The 23,961-nt window shown below is 44.6% G+C and overlaps 1 protein-coding gene and 2 non-coding genes across 8 annotated transcripts in view; 1 reads left to right on the top strand and 2 right to left on the bottom strand.

The window, feature by feature from the left end:
• Nucleotides 1-23,961, bottom strand: part of LTBP1 (latent transforming growth factor beta binding protein 1) — a 416,540-nt gene that overhangs the window by 380,363 nt on the left and 12,216 nt on the right. The window lies entirely within an intron of this gene.
• LOC114816532 lies at nt 4,740-4,876 on the bottom strand. The gene has a single exon (XR_003764319.1). It is a non-coding gene; the product is annotated as a small nucleolar RNA SNORA7 (small nucleolar RNA).
• On the top strand, nt 10,076-10,213 carry LOC114817484. Its single transcript, XR_003765344.1, has one exon. It is a non-coding gene; the product is annotated as a small nucleolar RNA SNORA7 (small nucleolar RNA).

The following is a 23,961-nucleotide window of genomic DNA, read 5'->3' as shown; positions in this document are numbered from 1 at the left end:
GAAAGAAGCACCTTTATTAACTCTATTGAACTCCCCTAAGAATTTAGTACAGCACTTTGTATTAAATATTGCTGACTGATTGAGAGGTGGAAGGAAAGTAGGTTCGTTGACCCAGGATCTTGCCAGGTTCCAAATCCACCCTAGTAGAAATAACCAGAGAAAGTGCTGAAATCAGAGCCTTCCATCTTTGGCACTCATGTACTTATGCATATATTTACCTACGTTATTAGTGTTTTTATCTGGAGATAGAGCTGCTTCTATCCTGATGTGTTCGTACAGTTTCCTGTGTATACTCTTCTGAATTACAATATCTGTACCTAATCTTTGTCTGTCTCACTAATTAGATTGTAAATCTAAGAACATGCACATTCCCAAGTGGTATCCTGCCCAATGCTTATTACAGTGCCTAGCACTCAGAAAGCATTTGAAAAATGCCAGACTGATCAAAAAGAGAATTGGAAAAATGATGTCTGTTTCATAGAAAGAGTCATGGCCTTTAGCAGGGGAGTTCTGTACCTGCAGAGAGAGATGTCAGGGTAACCTCTCCTGTGACATCATTGGCCTTGGCACACAGTAAAATGAGCATTAACACCACTTGCCCCCTAATCAGACATATTCAGACGGTCACTGCCTCACCCTGACAACAGGTCTTAGAGAAATGTTTAATCTTGGAACAACTTATTCATTCATTCATTCAATAGCATTTACTGAGCTCTTACTATGTTCAGAGCACTGTACTAAGCGCTTGGAATGTACAAATCGGTAACAGATAGAGACAGTCCCTGCTCTTAGACAGTCTTAGACAGATTAGACAGTCTAATCGGGGGAGACAGACAGACAAAAACAATAGCAATAAATAGAATCAAGGGGATGAACATCTCATTAAAACAATAGCAAATAAATAGAATCAAGGTGATATACATCTCATTAACAAAATAAATAGGGTAATGAAAATATATACGGTTGAGCGGACGAGTACAGTGCTGAGGGGAGGGGAAGGGAGAAGGGGAGGAGCAGAGGGAAAGGGGGAAAAAGAGGGCTTAGCTGAGGGGAGGTGAAGGGGGGGTAGAGGGGGAGCAGAGGGAAAAGAGGGAGCTCAGTCTGGGAAGGCACTTGGAGGAGGTGAGCTCTTAGTAGGGTTTTGAAGAGGGGAAGAGAATGAGTTTGGCGGAGGTGAGGAGGAAGGGCATTCCAGAACCGCGGGAGGACGTGGCCCAGGGGTCGACGGCGGGACAGGCGAGAATGGGGGATGGTGAGGAGGTGGCCGGCCGAGGAGCGGAATGTGCGGGGTGGGCAGTAGAAAGAGAGAAGGGCGGAGAGGTAGGAAGGGGTGAGGTGATGTAGAGCCTTGAAGCCTAGAGTAAGAAGTTTTTGTTTCATGTGGAGGTTGATAGGCAACCACTGGAACATAGGTTCGTACTATGTTCAAGAAGCAGTATTGCACAGTGGATAGAGCACAGGCCTGGAAGTCAGAAGGTCATGGGTACTAACCCCGGCTCTGCCACGTGTCTGCTGTGTGACCATGGAAAGCTCACTTCACTGGGCCTCGGTTACCTCATCTATAAAATGGGGATTGAGACTGGGAGCCCCATGTCAGACAGGGACCGTGTCCAACCCAATCTGCTTCGATTCACCCCAGTGCTTAATACAGTGCCTGGCACAAAGTTAAGCACTTAACAAATATCATTATATTATTAGGTTCTGTAATGAAGTAGTTTGTTCCACCTATGCCAAGAAATGACATTCATTTCCTTATGGTATTTGTTAAGCACTTACTATCTGCCAAGCACTTTATTAAGCACTAAGTTATATGCAAATTAATCAAGTTGGACATATTCCATGTCCCACGTGGGGCTCACAGTCTTAATCCCCATTTTACAGATGAGGCAACTAAATGCACAGAGAAATTAAGAGATTTGTCCAAAGTCACACAGCAGACAAGTGGAGCCAGGATTAGAACCCAGGTCCTTCTGACTTCCAAGCCTGTCCTCTATCCACTAGGTCATGCTGCTGACTATATGCAGAGCACTGTATAATATAATAAGAGTTGATAGACATGCTCCACTGTCCATACTTAAAAGGAGCTTTCAGTCTATAGGGAGAGACGGACATTAAAATAAGTTACAGATGTGGAAAAGGCAGAGTATGAGACTCTGTACTTAAATGCTGTGGGGTTGTGGAAGATATCAAAGTGTTTAGGGAGAACTCACCAAGAACATAGGCAACATAGAGGGGAGGGTAGAATAGCAGGGAAATGAGGTTTTAGCCAGGGAAAGACCTACCCCAACCCTTCATACCTTCAAACTCTTGCCTCTTCTCTTCTTCCCTCCTGGACTGCCATCTTCAACCATTCACTTTCTAATGCTTTCTCACCAACTCTTTTCAAAATGTTAATATCTCCCCTATCCAAAAAAAGGCCTCCCTTGGCCCCAGTTATCGCCCCATCTGCCTCTATCATTTTTCTCCAAACTTCTTGAGAGTGGTTTACACCCCCATCTCCTCTTCCTCTCCTCCGATTATCTCCTAGATCCCCTCCAATCTGACTTCTGCACCCTTTATTATGGAAACAGCCCTTTCTTAGGTAACCATTGACCATTCTAGCCAAATCTAATGGCCTCTACTCCCTCTTAATCCTCCTAAACCTCTCAACTGCCTACGACAGTGTGGATCATCCCCCAGTGTGGATCATCCCCTTTTTCTTGAAACGTTATCTAACTTTAGCTTCAGTGACTCTGTCCTCTCTTGGCTCTCCCGCTATTTCTTTGACTGCTCCTTCTCAGGCTTTTTGGAAGGCTCCTCCTCTACCTCCCACTCTCTGATGGCTCAGTTCTGGATCCCCTTCTATCACTCACTCTCCTGGAGAATTCATTCACTCCCACAGTTTCAACTACCATTCCTATGCAGATGATTCCCAAATCTACATCTCTAGCCATGACCTCTCTCCTTCTCAGCAATCTCACGTTTCTTCCTGCTTCATCTCTACCACGGTATCCCACCGACAACTCAAACTAAATATGTCCAAAACAAAACTCCTTATCTTCCCACCCAAACCCTGTCCTCCCCGAGTCATTCCCATCATTATAATAATAATAATAATTGTGGTATTTATTGTGGTACTTTGTGGCACTTACTAGATGCCAAGCACTGTTCTAAGCACTGGGGTGGATACAGCAAATCAGGCTGGACCCAGTTCCTGCCCCACATGGGGCTCACAATCTTAATCCCCAATTTACAGATGAAGTAACTGAGACACAGAATAGTCACACAGCAGACACATAGCAGAGCCAAGATTGGAACCCAGAGTCAGAAGGCCCTTGCTCTATCCACTAGGCCATGCTGCTTCCCTTGAGGATAGATAAGACCATTATTCTCCCTAACTCACAAGTCCATAATCTTAGTGTTGTCCTTGATTCACCTCTCTCATTCAACCCACATAATCAACCTATCACCAAATCCTTTATGTTCTACCTTTACAAAACCAATAAAATCCATCTTTTCCTCTCCATCCAAACTGCTACCATATTAATCCCAGCAATTTATCTTATCTCCCTCTAGGCTGTAAGCTCACTGCAGGCAGGGAACGCATCTACCAACTCTGTTATAATGTACTCTCCCAAGCACTCTGCACAAAGTAAGCACTCAAATATGAAGAATTGATCCCACCTTGATCAGTGCATCTGCCTCCTTGGGGACATCCCTACCTCCTGTCTCTCTAGAGAGGACAGCTCTAGATCCCACTTTCAGGGGAAAAAAATATTTAAAAGAGCAAAGATTCTTATTCTTTTCTCTGCCCATTCCACTCCATACTTCACTCTGCTGCCCAGATTATATTTCCAAAAACCATTCAGTCCACATAATAATGTTGGTATTTGTTAAGTGCTTACTATGTGCAGAGCACTGTTCTAAGTGCTGGGGTAAATACAGGGTAATCAGGTTGTCCCACGTGAGGCTCACAGTTAATCCCCATTTTACAGATGAGCTAACTGAGGCACAGAAAAGTGAAGTGACTGGCCCACAGTCACACAGCTGCCAAGTGGCAGAGCCAGGATTCGAACCCATGACTTCTGACTCCCAAGCCCGGGCTCTTTCCACTGAGCCATGCCCTTCCCACTCCTAAAGAATCTCCAATTTTTGCCCATCCATCTCTGTATCAAACAGAAACTCCTTACCATTGGCTTTAAAGCACTCACTCAGCTCACCCTCTCCTACATGACTTCACAGATTTCCTACTACAGGCCCACGTACTTCACTTCTCTAGAGCCAGCTTCCTCACTGTGCCCCGATCTCATCTATCTCACCACTGACCCCTTTCCCACATCCCCCGGCCCCTTAGCCTGGAACTCCCACCCCTGTCAAATATGCCACTCTCCCCAATCTCCCCACCCTCCCCACTTTCAAAACCTATTAAGATCACAACTCTTGAGGCCTACCCTAATTAGGCCCTCTTTTCCCCAAGCTCCCTCTCTTTTCTCTGCATCATCTATGCACTTGGATCTATGACCTCTGGTCACTTAGTCTTGTCCTATGGCGTCGAGTCGTTTCTAACCCACAGGGACACCACCAACACATCTCTCCCAGAATGCCCCGCTCTCCATCTGCAATCGTTCTGGTAGTGTATCCATAATTGTCTTGGTAAAAATATGGAAGTGGTTTACCATTGTCGCCTTCCATGCAGTAGACTCGAGTCTCTGCCCTCAACTCTCTCCCGTGCCGCTGCTGCCCAGCACGGGTGAGTTTTGACTTGTAGCAGATTGCCTTCCACTTGCTAACCACCGCCCAAGCTAGGAATGGAACGGGTAGGCCTCTGCTTGACTCTCCCTCCCGTAACCGAGACTGGTAGAGGACTGGAAACTCTCCAGGTTGACTCTAAGAGGGGGGTCATTTAGCATTCATCCCAATCTCAGTCCCACAGCAATTAAGTACATATCTGTAAATCATACATTAAAAATTATTTATTTTATGTCTGACTCCCCCTCTAGACTGTAAACTCATTGTGGGAAGGGAATGTGTCCGTTATACTGTACTCTCCTAAATGCCTAGTACATTGCTCCACCCAAAGTGATCTCTCAATAAATACAATCAATTGAATACAGATGAGAAAACTGAGGCACAGAAAAGTTAGTTGACTTGCCCGAGGTCACACAGCAGGCAAGTGATGGAACCGGGATTAGAACACGGGTCTCCTGATTCCCAGGGTCTTTCCACTAGGACATGCGGCTTCTGTACTGCTAGTGAAGGCACAGTAGTTCATTTTCGCTATACCTGCCACCCTGGGTCTGAACTCTTCATCATAATCCTTATCACCTACTACCTGTTTCACCTAAGGCATCAAGAATGTCATTTTCTCTATACATTGTTTGATACTAAATCCTGCAACTTCTTAACTTCACCATGACTCTGAAATCCAATCCTTTTCACCATCCTTAATTATAAGCATCAACAGAATTTAGCACCCTTAATTAGCCTACATAACAGTCATCTCTCCCCTGGACTATTTTTTTTTAAATATATTTGCTAAGTGCTAACTATGTGCCGGCAACTGAATTAAGCACTTGGGTAGACTCCAGATAATCAGACTGGACGTAGTCCACATCTCACTTGGGGTTTACAGTCTTAATCCCCATTTTACAGATGAAGTAACGGAGGCACAGTGAAGGTAAGTGACTTTCCCAAGGTCACAATGCAGACAAGTGGCTGAGCCGGAATTAGAACTCAGGTCCTCTGATTCCCAGGCCTGTGCTCCACTAGGCCACACTGCTTCTCAGTCTGTATCAATCTCTTCCTTTCCACACCAAAACCATCCCACTCAATGGTTAATATTGCTGCCACAGCTCTCCCTCCCTTATTGCCTTACTGTGTTTTCCCTCTACATCAAAGAGCAAGATCAAAAGGATCATACTCTGCATCTTCTCTTTCTAACCATGCTGAGAAGCAGCATGGCTCATTGGAAAGAGTACAGGCTTGGAAGTCAGAGGACATGGGTTCTAATCCCAGCTCCACCACTTGTCTGCTGTGTAAGCCACATAAGCCACTTCTCTGGGCCTCAGTTACCTCATCTGTAAAATGGGGGTTAAGACTGAGCCCCAGGTGGGACTACCTGATTATTTTGTATCTACCCCAGTGCTTAACAGTGCTTGGCACATAGTTAGCACTTAAATACCCATACTATTATTATAAACCCTCTCCGGGCTACCTTTCTGCCCTAGTCTCCTCCTCCTCCTCACTCACCTGTCCCCTCCAACCCTCCCATCTTTCAATCAGGCTCTTCCTGCCTCTCTTAGGCCACATAGAATACCCTGGAACACCCTCCAACCCCATCTTACCCTCTAGACTGTAAGCTGTATGAGGGCAGGGAACATGCCTACTGACTGTTATACTGTTCTCTCAAACACTTAGTATAATGTTCTGCACATAGTAAGCACTCGATATATGATTTATCGACTTACCCACTTTTCTCCTTCTGACAATTCAAACCTCTCTTGAAACCTCTCCTCCTGGAAGCCTTCCAAGACTAATGGCTGAAGTGTGATTTCCTTCGACATACCACCTAGGCTCCGTTAAATGCACATTTCCTTAGGCTTTCACTTTGTGTATTAAAGCATTCAAATAATGTTTATTTGACCCTATCTTCTTTATATTTCTCTCCTTGTACTGTAGATTCTAGGACAGGGATGATATCTGATGCATATCAACAGATAAGCAGTGTGGCTCAGTGGAAAGAGCCCAGGCTTGGGAGTCAGAGGTCATGGGTTCGAATCCCAGGCTCTGCCACTTGTCAGCTGTGTGACTGTGGGCAAGTCACCTAACTTCTCTGTGCCTCAGTTATCTCATCTGTAAAATGGGGATTAACTGTGAGCCTCACGTGGGACAACCCGATTACCCTGTATCTCCTCCAGCGCTTTTTTTTTTGGTATTTGTTAAGCGCTTACTATGTGCAGAGCACTGTTCTAAGCGCTGGGGTAGATACAGGGTAATCAGGTTGTCCCACGTGAGGCTCACAGTTAATCCCCATTTTACAGATGAGGGAACTGAGGCACAGAGAAGTTAAGTGACTTGCCCACAGTCACACAGCTGACAAGTGACGGAGCCGGGATTTGAACCCATGACCTCTGACTCCCAAGCCCGGGCTCTTTCCACAGAGCCACACTAGCGCTTAGAACAGTGCTCTGCACATAGTAAGTGCTTAACAAATACCAACATTATTATTATTATTATTATTCATTCACTATCACCCATAAATAGGCACTTAGAAGTTTCCAGCACTCTGCATAGAGTAAATGTTCAATAAATACAAAGCACTCTGCATACAGTAAATGTTCAATAAACACAACTGATTTGATTGATTTGATATTGATGCTCAATCATACTATTATTCAGAATCAACACACAGAGATGGGAGGAATCTATAAATATGGATTCAATCAAATCAATCAATATTGAGAAGTTACTCTGTGCAGAACACTTGGCAGAGCACCGCAGTTAAAAGATACCATCCCAGGCTCATCTCGCACTCCTCAAAAGGTGAAAGAGGTACATGTTCCAAGGAATGGCACAGGATATGAATGAAACTTAAAATATATATCCAAGGAGTTTTCACAATATTTACACATCTTGGAATTCCATCTTAACAGTCCCTGTGTGATTAGACTGTAAACTTGGGTTCAACAATGGGTTTTTAATGTTCTATATATAAACTCATTCTCTGGTCTAGTGGAGGATTTCCTGAAAGATTTTTCTAGGGAAACTAGCAGGCCCAAATAATAGGGGTGTTTTGATTTTACTTCTTCCTGTGTGGGCTTTTTTTTTCCTTTCTGGGAACATTACAGATAGGGAATCATTTATCAAGAAGGCAGGTTTGCTGTATAGTTCTTCTTGGAGGACACTTGAATTCCTCCAATACTAATGACACGTTTCCTTAATTTTTTAATTTTAATTTTTAATTTATTTTAATTAAAATAAAACTACTTTGTAATCATAAATATCCCTATGATTATTGTAATAATAATAATTGATAATTATGATATTGGTTAAGGGCTTACTATGTTTGCTGCACTGATCCCAGCACAGGGATAATCAGGCTAATCAGGTCAGACACAGTCCCTGTAACAGACAGAGATCATGGATTAAGTAGGAGGGAGAACAGGTACTGAATCCCCATTTTACAGTTGAGGAAAATGAAGCACAGAGAAGTTAAATGACTTATCTAAGTCCACACAGCAAGCAAGCAGCAGATCTGGGATTAGAACTCAAGTCCTCTGATTTCTAGACCCGTGCCTTTTCCAGTAGGTTATGCTGTTTTAATAAGTAGGCTAAGAAAGGACCATAAGCATCCCAACTCTTCTCATCATTTTGACAAAATTGTTCGTTTTTTTCAGACTCATTCTCTTAATCACTGTGCAGTTTATTGTAAATGCCTAAAATGTTATGTAATGCTAGGTCAGAATAACTGGGAGCTGTTAGCGGAAAATTTATGTTACATCTCCATTTCATAGTATAAATACCTAAAATGACCCCAAAGTGTATGAAAGCTGTAGAGCCAAAATCGCTTGTTCATTACTCAGAAGTGGCTTTTATTATTGATGTTTACACCCAATTCAAACTTGCATTCCTCAGCCTGTCAAAATGAAACATTCTCTTGAGCTTTGGCTGAGAAGCCTGGGGGTTAACTAACTTCTGTGGTTTGAGGGGAAAAGAGAACGTGCACCCAGAAACCTCAGAAATATATTGAAATCACTTAGATTTCAACCAGTTAATGGTATATACTGAGTGCTTACTGTGTGAAGTGCACTGTACTAGCACTTGGGAGATTGAAATAGAACCTAGTAGATGTTAGAATTTCCTTCTTTGTTTGACTTATTTTTCCTTAAAATCCTCCAAGACCTTTATTATGTTTCCTATTCACCCTCCCTTCTGTGTTGCCTAGGTATTTGGGTCCGTATCCCTTAAGCACTTTGATTCTCTCCTTACCCCGGCCCCATGCCATGCTTCAACACTTCAGTACTCACCCTATCCCAAATACACAGCATTTGTGTACATAGCTTTATACTCTTTCCACGAACTGTAATTTACTGTTGGTCTTCCCAACTAGATTATAAACTCCTTGAAGGTAAGGATTATGTCTACCAAATCTATTGTGTTGTACTCTCCAAAGAGCTTGGTACAAGTGCAGTGCATACAATAAGTGCTCAATAAACACCACTGATTGATTTGAATTTAGGCTTGAGATCCTTAAAAGAATAGTATTTTTTGGTTGTTTTTAGGATTTTAGTCTTAACCTTTGCCATTCTGGACTAAAAATAATATGAAACAAACTCAATCATCAGAAAACAGCATTTCTTCACCTGTATAATAGCACCTGAAAATTCTGCCTACTATAATGGTCTCATTCCTTTTCTCAACTTGATTTGGGGTGAAAGACTCAGAGATTCTTTGAGATAATTTGAGAGCAATTCTTCTTAAACAAAAGGCATCTTTCTCTGTGCATCTAGAGGGAGTCTTGGTCTCTTGCAGCTCTGAATTATAATGGACATTTTTTTCCCAAAAAAAATAATTTTGTCTCCATGCTTAATCCTCACCCCAGGTTCAAGCAATTTAAAATGTATCTCCTACTCAGGAAACTAGGAAACTGTATCCTTAAGTAAAGTCATAGAACCAGCTGAATCACAGACATTTCTAATGAAACATTAATGTCCCCTATACTGCCGCCCTACAGTTATTTACCATGAACCACGCTACAGTATGTGATTCCACGGAATGTGTGAGGTCCCTATACCCTCAACTCATTTATTTCACAGTTTTTAAAGTAGCCAATAAATCGGCTTTGGGCAACAAATGAGAAGCAGCATTGCCTAATGGTAGAGCACAGGCCTGGGATTCAGAGGACCTGGGTTCTAATCCCAGGTCCTCCACCTGCCATCTGTGGGGCCTTGGACAAGTCTCTTAATTTCTTTGTGCATGAGTTTTCTCATCAGTAAAACAGGGATTCAATACCTGCCCTCCTTCCTACTTAGACCAAGAGCCCCATGTGGGACAGGGACTGTGACAAACTGGATTAATTTGTATCTACCCCAGCCCTCCCCTCTCAGGGTCACACCTGGAGAGTTTCCAGTCCTCTGCCAGTCTCGGCTACGAGAGGAAGAATCAAGCAGAGGCCTATCCGTTCCATTCCTAGCTTGGGCGGTGACTAGCGAGTGGAAGGCAATCTGCTACAAGTTAAAACTCACCTGTACTGGGCAGCAGCGACATGGGAGAGAGTCGAGGGCGGAGAGTCGAATTTACTGCACGGAAGGCGACAGTGGTAAACCACTTCCGTATTTTTACCAAGAAAACTCTATGAATACACTACCAGAATGATTGCAGATGGAGAGCCGGGCTCTCTGGGAGAGATGTGTCCGTGGTGTCGCGACGGGTCAGAAATGACTCAATGGCATAAGACAAGACCCCAGCCCCTAGAATGGTGCTTGACATATCACTTAGCAAATATAAAGAAGATCCAAAATGCATGAACTGGGTTAATGGCCTGCCTATTGTTATTGTGTTAAACATAGCTGCAGATGTGAAAGAAAACTAAATGATAAATCCTCTCTAAACTGCAAGCTCTTGTGCGCAGCAATCGTGGCTACCAGTTCATACTGCACTCTCCCAAGTGCTTAGTACAGTGCTTTACACAGAGTAAACACTCAATAAATACCACTGATTGATTGATCAGGAATAAAATGATTTGAACATGGTGGGCTTAAGAGCACCAGAAGCCAGGAGGTTACTAACGACATTTCCAAGGGACTAAATCTTCACTGGACTCAATCAAAAATGAATCATCTTTAGTGAGCACTTACTGTGTGCAGAACACTGTTCTAAGCACTTGGGAAAATGTAAAATAAAGTTGGTAGGTGTGTTCCCTACACACCTTACAGTCTTACAGTCTAGCGGGGGCGACAGAAATAACACTCCTATAGAGAGGATCAAAAGGTACCTACAGCGTGGACTTGCAGAATACAGAAATTTCCACTTGAGCATATGTGTGCACACAGAAACAGCATGATATAGCATGGCCTAGTGGATAGAGCATGGGCTTGGGAGTCTGAAGGACCTGGGTTCTGATCCTGGCTCCACCCCTTGTCTGCTGTGGGACCTTGGGCAAGTCACTTCACTTCTCTGGGTCTCAGTTATTTCACCTGTAAAACGGGGATTAAGACTGGGCATTAAAATTGTCTCCCCTTCTAGATGTAAACTCACTGGGGGCAGGAATGTGTCTGTTATGCTGTACTCTCCTGCATGCTTAGTAAAGTGCTCTGCACATGGTAAGCACTCAATAGATATGATTGACCGAGTGACTCTGAGCCCCATGTGGGACATGGACTAGTGTCCACCCCGATTAACTTGTAACTACCCCCAGAACCTAGAACAAAGCCTGGGACATAGTGAGCACATAATGCACTAAAAAAACAACAACCAAAAAAAACTCCACACTCCACACTCCACTGGTAATCCAACTTCAACTTCAATCAATGATATTTATTGAGAGCTTATCGTTACATCGTACTCTCCAAAGCACTTTAGTGCAGTACTTTGTACACAGTAAGTACTCAATAAATATGATTGACTGACTGAATGACTGAGGGGGAGACAAGATGGAGGCTCTTGTCTCAACGGAGGGCAGGATGAGCTCAACCTGCTCTCATCCCCCCGTATGCCACCACACTAACCCACTGCCAGGCCGCAGCCAGCTACAGCGTCACCCAGGGAGTCCAGCCAAGCTGGACAGAGAAGGAGAACACCTACCCGGCAAGCGTGCAGAGTACTGCGTGTACTGATGGACGCCTTGGGTGGGCTAAGTGCCAGGAAGGTGATGCATTCAGCCAAGTGAACACTTACCCCAGGCCCAGGTGTGGCTGAGTCAAGCAACCACAGCAGCAAAAGAAAAAGAAAGCAACTAGCTGTAAATTCAGTTTTCTGGTTCTCTCCTAGTCCTCTTTCCCATTTTTTCTTGTCTCTCCCACTCCCCACATTGTATGAGAATTCCCGTCTTACCAACTCCCTCCACCCTCTCCTCACCCAGTTTCTCTTGCTGGTGCCTCTGAAGCTCTGTGGGAGAGGCAGGGGCTAAGTAGTAATAATCACTATGGTATTTGTTAAGCACCTTCTATGTTCCAGACACTGTACTAAGCACTGGGGTGGATTCAAGCAAATTGGGTTTGACACAGTCTCTGTCCCATGTGGGACTTTCAGTCTCAATCCCCATTTTATTTTATTTAATAGATGAGGTTACTGAGGCCCAGAGAGGTGAAATGATTTGCCCAAGGTCACACAGCAGGCAAGCGGCAGAGCCGGGATTAGAAGCCACGACCTTCTGATTCCCAGGCCTTTGCTCTATCCACTACTCTATGCTGCTTCTCCTTATGGAAAGCAGCCCTCCCCCTATTCCCTCCCTTCCTGGCTGGTCAGCTTTTTGGAACTGGAGGGGAAGAGAGAAGTCAGGGAACAGGGGGTAAGGGCCAATTGAATAGCTGGCAAGCTCATGGGAGCAATCAAGGCGGGTGGAGATTCTCCTCCCGCTGGCTGATTTGAAGGGCCAACACCCCCTCCATTGGCAGATCGGGTGAGGATTCCCGGGGCAGAGCAGCAGAATCAGGACTCAGGAGGGATCCCTGAGATGATGGACTGGATCTGTGACCTCCTGAGGAGATCGCCCCACCTAGCAGAGGTCGGGCCCTGGGAGGGCTGACTGTTGTCCTCCCCCTGCCTTCAACTCCACCCAGCCCCACACTACTTATGTACATATCTGCAATTTATTTATTTATACTAATGTCTGTACCTCCAGACTGTAAGCTCATTTTGGGCAGGGAATGTTTCTGTTTATTGTTATATTGTACTCCCCCTAGCATTTAATTCAGTACTCTGCACACAGAAGCCCTCCTTCTCCTACCCTTCTTTTCCCTTTCTCGCTTTCCCATCCCCTCTAGCTGCAGTGTTGCTGTGAAGCAGCTCCATCGTCCAGTGATGTCATCCCTGCTGTTGCAAGCAGAGTGTGTATGGTAGGGTACTGCTGATTGAATCACAGCAAGTAATGGAATGTGATGTGATGGGGTCAAATGGGTCTGCACACTTCACCCCTCCACACCAACTTCTCACTGTACCTTGATTCATTCAATCATTCATTCAATCGTATATATTTAGCGCTTACTGTATGCAAAACATTGATCTCATCTATCTCACCCACATCCTGCCTCTGGCCTGGAACACCCTCCTTCCTCAAATCCAACAGACAATACTCTCCACCGCTTCAAAGATTTAAAGTAGGCGCGTCTTCTCCAAGAGGCTTCCTTTCCTCTTCTCCCTCTCCCTTCTCCATCACCGACTCACTACCTTCATTCATCCCCCCCTTCCAGCCCCACAACACTTATGTACATATCTGTAATTTATTTATAATAATGTCTATCTCTCCCTCTAGACTGTAAGCTCGCTGTGGGCTGGGAATGCGTCTGTTTATATTGTTCTCTCCCCAGCACTTAGTACAGTGCTCTGCACACAGTAAGCCCTCAATAAATAAGATTGACTGAGAGCCAGTGATAGAATTGAGAGTCACCAGATCGTCACGGGAGAGAAACTATAGTCAGTTGCTCTAGACTGTAAGCTTGTTGTGGGCAGGGAATGTGTCTGCTTATTGCTATATTGTTCTCTCCCCCAGATCTTAGTACAGTGCTCTGCACACAGTAAGCGCTCAATAAATACAATTGACAGAGCCAGTGACAGAATTGAGTGTCACCAGATCTTCACAGAAGAGAAACTTGAGTCTTCAGACAAGAGCCCCTCACAGAAAACAGCCTGCCCTGGCTCCCCAGAGTTGACACCTGGAAACTTTTAGCAGGCAGCATCTGGCTAATTTTAAGTCACAAAGGCCCACAAAATGACAGGCAGGTAAAGCGGGCTCAGGCCAAAGAGGCCCGCAAGGTTATGGCACAGTACAATGGGGCTGGCTGGGCCTTTCAAACAGGCTAGAAACATTTCTGAAAGAATGTTTCGTGGGCGGCCCTCAGGAGTACACGTGCAATATGTTAGTGTACTTTTTCTTTTCATAAAGTCCCTGGAAACACCTAGGATCGACAGGGCAAATTGAAGGCAGGAGGCCAGACTCTCATCCCCAGAAATGCTACGAGGAGAATTCCTCATCAGTTACGTAAACTATAAACCTCCCCTCGGCGGCTGTTTTAATTGTAAATTTCCTGTCTCTGTAATGTTTAGTTCTTACTATCGATATCACTATTGATGTTAACAAAATAAAAGAAGGATGGAGCTCTCTTGGAAATGTGGGATTCAATTGCATTATATCTTTCTTTCAGTGGATAGAGCACTGGATACAACACAGGCCTGGGCGTCAGAAGGTCATGGATTCCAATCCTGGCTCCGCCACTTGTCTCCTGGGTGACCCTGGGCAAGTTACTTGACTTCTCTGGACCTCAGTTACCTCATCTGTAAAATGGGGATTGAGGCTGTGAGCCCCACAAGGGACAGGGAATGTGTTGAACCCAATTTGTTTATATCCACCCCCAGCACTTAGTATAGTGCCTGGCACATAGTAAGCGCTTAACAAATACCACAATTATTATTATTTTGTAACCATTATCTCACATGCTTCTGGGGAGGTGAGCCGCAAGGATGAATAACTGCGTCTCTCAGATAGGGAATCTAGAGACCTGCTATAGTCTGGTTTTTCCTCCCAGGTATTCTAGCCCAACCACCTGCCTCCATGCAGTCAATTAACCATATTGTGCGCTTACTATGTGCTAAGCACTGTACTAAGCACTTGGAAGAGTACACTATAACAAATACATCCCCTGACCACAGTGAGCATCAGCGTCCCAAACTGACAGCTAACATGCCTATTTTGAAAGCCCTCCAGCAAAGGAGATTTCACAACCTCCCTCCGTAACTCAGTGTTAACAAGGCTCACTGCCCAGGGAGAGCTGATGATGGAGTCCAAGTTTCCTCTCTTCCCAACTGAGGTGCTCCTCTGTCATTCCACCTTCTCCAGAGTGGAGCAGGGGCTCCGGAGTGGGATGGGGAAAGAGAAGTGACAGGGCAGTCTTCTGGGGTTCATGCAGGGATCCTCTGAGCCCCACACTGGGGAATCCATCAGTCAATCATATTTGAGTGTTTCATGTGGGCAGAGCACTGGCGTAGTGGATAGAGCACCAGCCTGGGAGTCAGAAGGTGATGGGTTCTAATCCCTGCTCTGCCATCTGCCTGCTGTGTGACTTTAGGCATGTCATTTAGCTTCTCTGTGCCTCAGTTACCTCATCTGGAAAATAGGGATTGAGACTGTGAGCCCCGCATGGGACAGGGACTGTGACCTAACTGATATGCTTGCATGCACCCAGCACTTAGTTCAGTGCCTGACACATAGTAAGCGCTCAACAAATACCATAATTATGGAGCAGCAGCATGGCTCAGTGAAAAGAGCCCAGGCTTGGGAGCCTAATCTAATGTGTTCTAATCCTGGCTCTGCCACCTATCAGCTTTGTGACTTTGGGCAAGTCTCTTCACTTCTCTGTGCCTCAGTTTCCTCATCTGTAAAATGGGGATTAAGACTGTGAGCCCCTTGTGGGACAACCTGATCACTTTGTATCTCCCATTGTTTAGGAAGGTGCTTGGCACATAGTAAGGGCTTAACAAATGCCATCATCATCATCATTCAGTGAGTGCAATACAACAGAGTTGGTAGATGCATTCTCTGCCCACAACAAGTTTATAGAAACAGAATATGCAACATTTTAGAATTATTCATAAAGAGGATGGAGAGGAGCTAAATAAGAGCCTAAAGACTCTGTGGTGGAAAAAAAATGCTGTTTGTGGGGATTTGGGGTAGAAGAATTCAGTTCTAAAAAAGAATTCAAATCTCTCAGTACTCTGCCCACGGTAAGCACTCAATAAACACCATTGCTTGATTGATTCCTTAGAATCTGACCACATTCTCCAACCATGCTGACACAAAGTCACCACCAAACACAGAAAGCCCTGCTGGCTGCAAATCCCAATTGGGGAAGGCAAAGAAAACATTTTGACAGCTTATTCAAGGGGATTTGGAGAGTATTTTTCATAGTCAAACTGAAAAAAAATCAACAGCAGCCTCCTACTCCCATTATCCTTTCTTCTTTGGTCTCTCAGGTAGATTTCCCTTTGAAAGCAAAGGAAACAGTCTAAGAAGAAAAAAACTGAACTGCAAATTGAACCCAAAAAGGAGTCACTGGACTGCTCAGTGCTTTACAGATTTGGAATACCCAATATGGAATACTGGAGTTATGCCCCAGTACCCAAAAGGCCCAAGGTGGAACTCAAGGTACCAGCCTGGGCACATCCCTCAGTGTTGGTGGTAATTGTTGCATCATGTCAACAGGGAGGGGTAGGGACAGAGAGGGAGGAGGGAGGAGGAGGAAGACAGGGAGAGGAGCAGGAGGAGGGTGGAGAGGAAGAGCAGGAGGAGGATGGGGAGGAAGACAAAAGGATAGGGAGGAGGAGGTTAGGGAAGGGGAAGAGGAGTAGGATGGGGAGGAGAAGGAGGAGGACAGGGAGAAGAAGGTGCAGAAGAATGGAGAAAAGGAGGAGAAGGATGGAGAAAAGGAGAAGGGTAAGGAAGAGGAGGAGGAGTGGGAGGAAGAGGAGGAGGAGAAGGATGAGGTTAAGAAGAAGAGGATGGAGTGGAAGGTGGAGGAGGATGGGGTGGAAGAGGAGAGCTGGGAGGAGGAGAAAGAGGATGTAGAGGAGGAGGATGGGAAGGAGGAAGTTGGAAAGAAGGAGGAGGAGGAGGAGGAGAGGGAGGGAGGGAGGAGGAGGAGAGGGAGGGAGGAGGAGGAGAGGGAGGGAGGCGGAGGACAGGGATGGAGGAGGAAGACAGGGACGGAGGAGGACAGGGATGGAGGAGGGGAGGAGGGTGGGGATGAAGGGAGGAGAATGGGAGGAAGGGAAGGAGGACAGGGAGGAGGACGAGGAGGACGAGAAGAGGAGGACCACAGGAAGGAGGAGAAGGAGGATGGGGAGGAGGACGGGAAGGAAGAGGAGGAGCATGGGAAGAAAGGGGAGGAGAATGGGGAGGAGGAGGATGGGGAGAAGTACTCAATCACCTTGCCCCCTCCTACCTTTCCTCCCTGACTTCCTACTACAACCCAGCCTGGACACGTCAGTCCTCTAAGGCCAACCTATTCCTTGTACCTTGATATCATCTTGTTCACTGACAGCCTCTGGCTTTACATCCTACCTCTGTCTTGGAATGCCCCCACCCCCTGCCCTTCATATCCAACAACCCATCTTCAAAGCCTTACTGAAAACATATCTCCTCCAGGAGGTCTTCCCCAAGTAATCCCTCATTTCCTCTTCTCCCACTCCCTTCTGAATCAGCCTTGCATTGAGATTTGCAATCTGTACTCGCCCATCTCTCAGCACTTATGTACATAATCGTACTTTAATGTCTAACTCTGCCTCTAGACTTTAAGCCCATTTTGGGCAGAAAATGTTTCTACCACCTCAGTTACACTGTACTCTCCAAGTGGTCAGTAGAGTCCTCTGCATACAGTAAGCGTTCAATAAATACAATCGATCGATTGAGCGGGCGGAGGATGTGATCGCAATTTGCTGCTGCCTCCTGTTCCGCTCTTCTTCCCTCTCTTCAATGACAGCAGCCACCATAACCCCAGTGGCAGGACTGTGGGCACCAGTAGGAATTTCTGACCCAGTCTAAACTGGCCTAGTGGATAGAGCAAAGGCCTGGGAGTCTAAAAGACCTGGGTTCTAATCCCAGCTCTACCACTTGTCTGCTGTGTGACTTTGGGAAAGTCACTTCACTTCACTCTGCCCTCATCTGTAAAATGGGGATTAAGACTGTGGGCCCCAAGTGGGACATGGACTACGTCCAACCTGATTATCTGGCATCTACCCCAGCGATTAGAAAGTGCCTGGTATGTAGTAAGTGCTTAAATACCATTTTTTAAAAAACAACAAAAAACAAATTAGGTGTTTCCAGCTGAACTGGAAGCTCCCACTTCCGTCTGACCTCAACTAGGACCCGCACAACCAAGGAAGCTGCTGGGACTGCAACTATTTCAGCCCAGCCACCCCAACAGTGGGCTGCCTCTTTGATAGTTATTGCTCCCACTGCACAATATATTTTATCCTGCTTTCCTCCCCACTCCGAAAGTTTTCCCACACAGCTCCTGTCCCCACTTTGAACAAAGATGGAGCCAATTCATTCTTCTAAGGGTTTTGCTCTTATAATAATCCGTGAGGGCAAAGGTGATTCCGTTCCTAAATACTCGTCCAGTAAAAGTGTGTGTCATTGTTGGAATTCTTCACTGGTCTGCTTCCAAACATCTGATACATTCCTCCAGTGCCTTCCAGGATTGAATAAACATGACCTCAATGAATAGGGAGGCAGCAGGCCCTCCCTACTTCATTAGGAATTTCTTGCTTTTTATAAAACATAAATCCTGTGCTGTTTGGGGGCCTTAACTAGAAAACATCTGACTTTTTATTCATCCACAATAGTTGCACCAGGGTAAAATCAGTCTTCTTGTAAAATCCACTACTCACTTTTAAGGAAAGAAACATTTAATTAATCAGTAAATTGTACTTATTGAGCACTTACTGTGTGCAGAGCTCTGTACTAAACACTTGGGAGGGTAGAATATAACAAAAAACCACAGTGAGCTTACAGTCTAGAGGGGGAAACAGACATTAATATAAAGATATGTATATAAATGCTGCCCTGTCCACAATAAGCTTAAAGTCTAGAGGAGGAAATAGGCTTTAATATAAACAAATTTAAGATATGTATATACATGCTGTGTGACTGGGCGGGGGGAATGAATAAAGGGAGCTCAACGCCTTTGAAAACCTGGGCAAATCTGGCCTTATACAGAAGACTAAGAACTAATATAGGATTAAATATTCTAAATCATATTTCCATTTTTAAATCCACAGTGGAATAGTCTTCTAGACTGTAATCCCAAGCACTTAATACAGTGTTCTTTATCCAGTAATAATAATGTTGGTATTTGTTAAGCGCTTACTATGTGCAGAGCACTGTTCTAAGTGCTGGGGTAGACACAAGGGAATCAGGTTGTCCCACGTGGGGCTCACAGTCTTAATCCCCATTTTGCAGATGAGGTAACTGAGGCACATAGAAGTTAAGTGACTTGCCCACAGTCATACAGCTGACAAGTGGCAGACCTGGGATTCGAACTCATGACTTCTGACTCCAAAGCCCGTGCTCTTTCCACTGAGCCACGCTGCTTCTCTTAGTAAGCGCTTAGTAAGCGCTTAATAAATACCTCTGATTGATCAGAACAGCGAATTCTTCAATAATGTGGAAGTTGTGCTCTTGAAGAACTTCATGTATGGGAAAATTGTGTTCTAATAAGCATTGTTCTGATGGAAATTCTTGAATTTGGAGTATGTGATTCAGAGATGATGTTACTGTGGCTGGCATTTTCATACAAATTTCTATATTGCTCTACCTTCCATTAGCAGAATGCTTTACCATCATTGCCATTTGTTATTTTACTGTATCAGATACTGCAAAGTTACAAAAATACAAAATATTGAAGCAGATGGTAAGGTTGAGGTAAAGGCTAGGAAGTGTAGGAGGAGAAGCATAATAACCCAATAGATGGAGCATGGGCCTGGGAATCAGAGAACCTGGGGTTCTAATCCCGGCTGCCAAATGTGACCTTGGCAAGTCAATTAAACCTTCTCTGTGCCTCAGTTGCCTCATCTGCAAAATGGGGATTAAATCCTCCTCCCTCTGACTTAGACTGTGAGCTCTATGTGGGACATGGACTGAGTCCAAGCTGATTAGCTTGTATCTACCCCAGTGCTTAGAACAGTGCTGCCCCATACTAAGAATTGAACAAATACCTTTTTTTAAAAAAAAAGTAGCATATCAAACCTTGACTGAAGCCATCCACAAGTGTACAAGCACTTCTCCCTATACCAAATCTTCTTGTACCAACATGTGGATCATATTCCATGAGAAAAGACTCACATTCCCTAATTCTTCCATCAACTTAAACCCAAATTGTGTAATGAAAAACACATGTAGCATAATTGGGCAATCCGGAAATACCCAAAAGTGCCAACCCAGCTGCACCATACTTGATGGATGGTCTTATCCTGGATTTCTGGTTTTCAATTCTCACATCCAGCCTGTCACTAAATCCTCTTGGTTTTTCCTCTGCAACATTTCCTGAATCTACTCCTCCCAGATATCCAAACAGCCACGACTCTGGTCCTGGCACTTGTCCTATTCCTATTTGACTACTGTATCAGCTTCCTTACTTGTCTGCCTCCCTGCCTCCAGCTGCACTGATCATTTTTCTCTCTCCACCTTCAAGGCCTTTCTGAAATCCCATCTTCTCCAGGAAGACTCCCCCAGTTAAATTTTCTTTTCTCCAAGTCATATCTTCCCAAATACCATTTCAGCACTAGTGCGCTCAAAACCACTCGTAGCATTAGATTGTTAATTCCTCGAGGGCAGGAATTGTGTCTAATTATTGTACTCTCCCTAGAGCTTAGTTCAGGGCTCTGCCCAGAGTAGGTGCTCAAGGATCACCATTAATTATTGGAGAAAAGAGTGCCAGGCATTGCAAACATTAGGCACAACAAGAGATGTCCCCCATGAGGCTGGGCCTGTGGCTTTAGACTGGCCTTTACAACGACACATACACACATTCTCTCCTAGGTGAGGTTCACCATAAGCGGTGATGTGTGTGGTGGCTCAAAAGGGTTATTTATATATTCATACAGTCATATCACCTGAAAGCACATTTTTATGACAATTTCCCTTGCTCACTGTGGGCTGGAAACGTGTCTAATAATAATAACAATAATGATCGCATTCGTTAACCTCTTACTTTGTGGTACTGTACTAAAGACGGGGGTGGATACAAGCAAATAGGGTTGGACACAGTCCTTGTGCCACGTGGGGCTCACAGTTTCAATCCCCATTTAACAGATGAGGTAACTGAAACCCAGAGGAGTGAAGTGACTTGCCCAACGTCACACAGTGACAAGCGGCAGAGCTGAGGTTAGAACCCATGACTGACTCCCAGGGCCATGCTCTATCCACTACCTCATGCTGCTTCTCAGTCCTCACAGTCTACCAACTCTGTATATTGTATTCTAAGCGCTTAATACAGTGCTCTGCACACAACAAGTGCTCGATATAAATGATTGATGGATTGAACTCATAATGACATAAAATTAATACCTTCTATAAATTGCAGTTTCTGCATTACCAAAATACAATGAGGCTCTTCACACTGTCAAGACTATTTACTGATTTCCTCCCACTCTTCTAGGTGCTAAGACACCACAAAGCAAGAGGGCACAATGAGACTTTATTTCTACTGGAGGGGAAATCATTTATCCTGCAATCCCTTTTTGAATGTAAATAAACACCTAATACTCTAACAAGGGGTCCTATCTATGTCTTTATAGTTTATTCTTGTGTTTGCTTTTCAGCAGATGGCATTCAATTAGAGCCTCTCAAAGTCACACATCATTCTCCCTGACTTTTTCCGTTAACACCGAAGCCAGCTGCTAGCCAACCTGAATTGTTCTGAATGTCGTCCCTGTTTTGCAAATGTTGCTTTTAAAAATGCTTCTTACAAATAGCACCATCCACAGCCATTCCTTCCTCTTATTTCCCTCGAAATGACCTGAGCCTTTCCTTCGAACACTCTCCCATTCATTCCTCCATAAAAAACCCTTTGAAGACTTTCGCACTGTTGTTGATATCTTAACAGAGATTTTCTTCTTGGGATCCTCTGAGAGCCTGGTAAGACTAATTCAGGCTCAACCCCTTGAGTACATTACAAGAGGGAACAGTAGAACAATGAACTTGCTGTGTATGGCTTCGGGCAAGTCATTTAGACGCTGGGTATTCAGTTTCCTTGTCTGAAAACTATAGATAATAAAAGCGATTTACTGTATTTGTTGGAAAGGAAACAAAAGCTGGCCCTTTTCTAAACAGAAATCCTTTTAAAATATCCATATCTTTTATATTACGGATGAAGGGAAAAGGTGATTTTGCTTCTTACATCAGTGAATTGGAGACACTGGAGAACCAGGAACTCACCGGTCCTTTGGCTGGATAATTGATTTCCAAGGAAAAAATGCCGCATCAATACGTATGAACCCTGCAAGAGGTTGTGCTAAGCATGGCATGCGGAAGGAAGAGGGAGGTACCTTTTTTCATTAAAAGGGCAGCAGATTAATAGCAAACTCAAGTTGCTGCAAGGCTCAGAGCCGAGAGTCAAATCAAATAAACATAGGGAGAACAGCAGTGCTTTCGAAAAATGATGTTTCTAATCCCATTTCAGAAAAACAACCCCTTCTGAATATCAAATTCCTGAAATGGCCAGGATTGCTATGCCCCATCCTGTTGCTGGACCTTCCTCCATGGTGGAGCTCTCCTCTATTCTTCATTTCCCAAGCCAACATCCCTCCATCTCCAACCAATCCCCCTTCTCATTGGCATCCTCTTCTCACTGGCATCCTCGTCAGTGTTGCTCTCCTCTCTCCCAGGCACCAAGCATCCTCCTCAGTGCCTACTCCAGGGTGAGGGAGGATGATGATGTCCCCGTTGCTTTTGGAGCTGGCCCCGTGGCCACCCTCAGCTCAGGTTTTCGACAAGACATGAATGTTTCCAGGCGGGACTAAAAAGACCCTAAATGACCCATCAGCCCTTTGACCCTGGCCCTCTCCTAGATTCCCTGTTCCCCAATTTTGTCCCACACTCAAAATGAAAAGTTGGCACCTAGGATTTTCATCCTCTCCCCACCCTCCACCAAGCTGCAAACCATCTCTACCCTTTCAAAATCTCTCTTCCTCCCGCTCTCCTACATTTCTAACCACCACCCTCCTCGATTCTGGCTTGCCAGTACTATATCCATGAATTTGAGAATTTGTCTCATCCAGCTCCCAATTTCAAAGCTCATCGTTGAGAAGAATCTGTAAACTCGTGCCAACAATATTACTCAAACGTGGAGGAGTAAAAAAGCCACAGGGACAGAGTGCATTTAGTCAAGAGGAACTTATGTGAATCTTATTATAGGAAAATCATGCAATATTCACTTCAATTAGGCCTACGTCTCCATCTGAAAATACTAACTGGGGATTGGGAGGACCTGCCATGCAGAGCATCATCCAGCCTGATGAGGATTGCCAAGCTAAAAAGCAGTATGGCCTAGTGAAAAGAGCACAGGCCTGGGAGTCAGAAGGACCTGGATTTTAATTCTGCCCTGCCACTTAACTGCTGGGTGACCTTGCGCAAGTGACTTCACTTCTCTGGGCCTCAGTTACCTCATCTGTAAATTGGGGATTAAGACTGTGAGCCCCATGGGAGACCTGGACTGTGTCCAACCTGATTAGCTCATATCTACCTCAGCACAGAGACTGGCAAATTGTAAGTAAACTCTTAACAAATACTACTAAAAAAATGCTAGAGGAGACACCAGGCTAGAAAGCCAAAATGTACAATTAGGAATCTCCAGGAGAGGGCTGACAAAAGCAGAGAGCAGAGAACCAGAAATGAACTGAACCCTCTAAGTAAGCTTTTCAGTCCAGCAGCTCACTAACAATGCTGTAACTTTGATAAATCACACAGAAATGGAAAAGAAGCACAATGGAGGAGACTGTATCCAGCCTGATTAACTTGTATCTATCCCAGGGCTTAGAACAGTACTTGACACAGTAAGGGCTTAACAAAAATAATAAAATAGCATAATAAATAATGGGCAACAAGAATAAAGAAAAATAGAGGCGAGAACTGCCCAAAAAAAAGGGAAAGGAGGGGGTTAAGGAAAATGGGTAAACTTGTGGTAAAGCTAGAAAAGGCAAAATTGAAATACTTTGTGTGCAACAGGTATCCCCAAAGTATGTTAAAGGAGAGGGTGAAAATGCCCTACTGAA

Source organism: Ornithorhynchus anatinus, chromosome 1 (genome assembly GCF_004115215.2).
Source record: "Ornithorhynchus anatinus isolate Pmale09 chromosome 1, mOrnAna1.pri.v4, whole genome shotgun sequence".
Taxonomy (NCBI): domain Eukaryota; kingdom Metazoa; phylum Chordata; class Mammalia; order Monotremata; family Ornithorhynchidae; genus Ornithorhynchus; species Ornithorhynchus anatinus.
The sequence above is the reverse complement of the archived record's forward strand: the minus strand, read 5'-3'. Positions and strand labels throughout refer to the sequence as shown.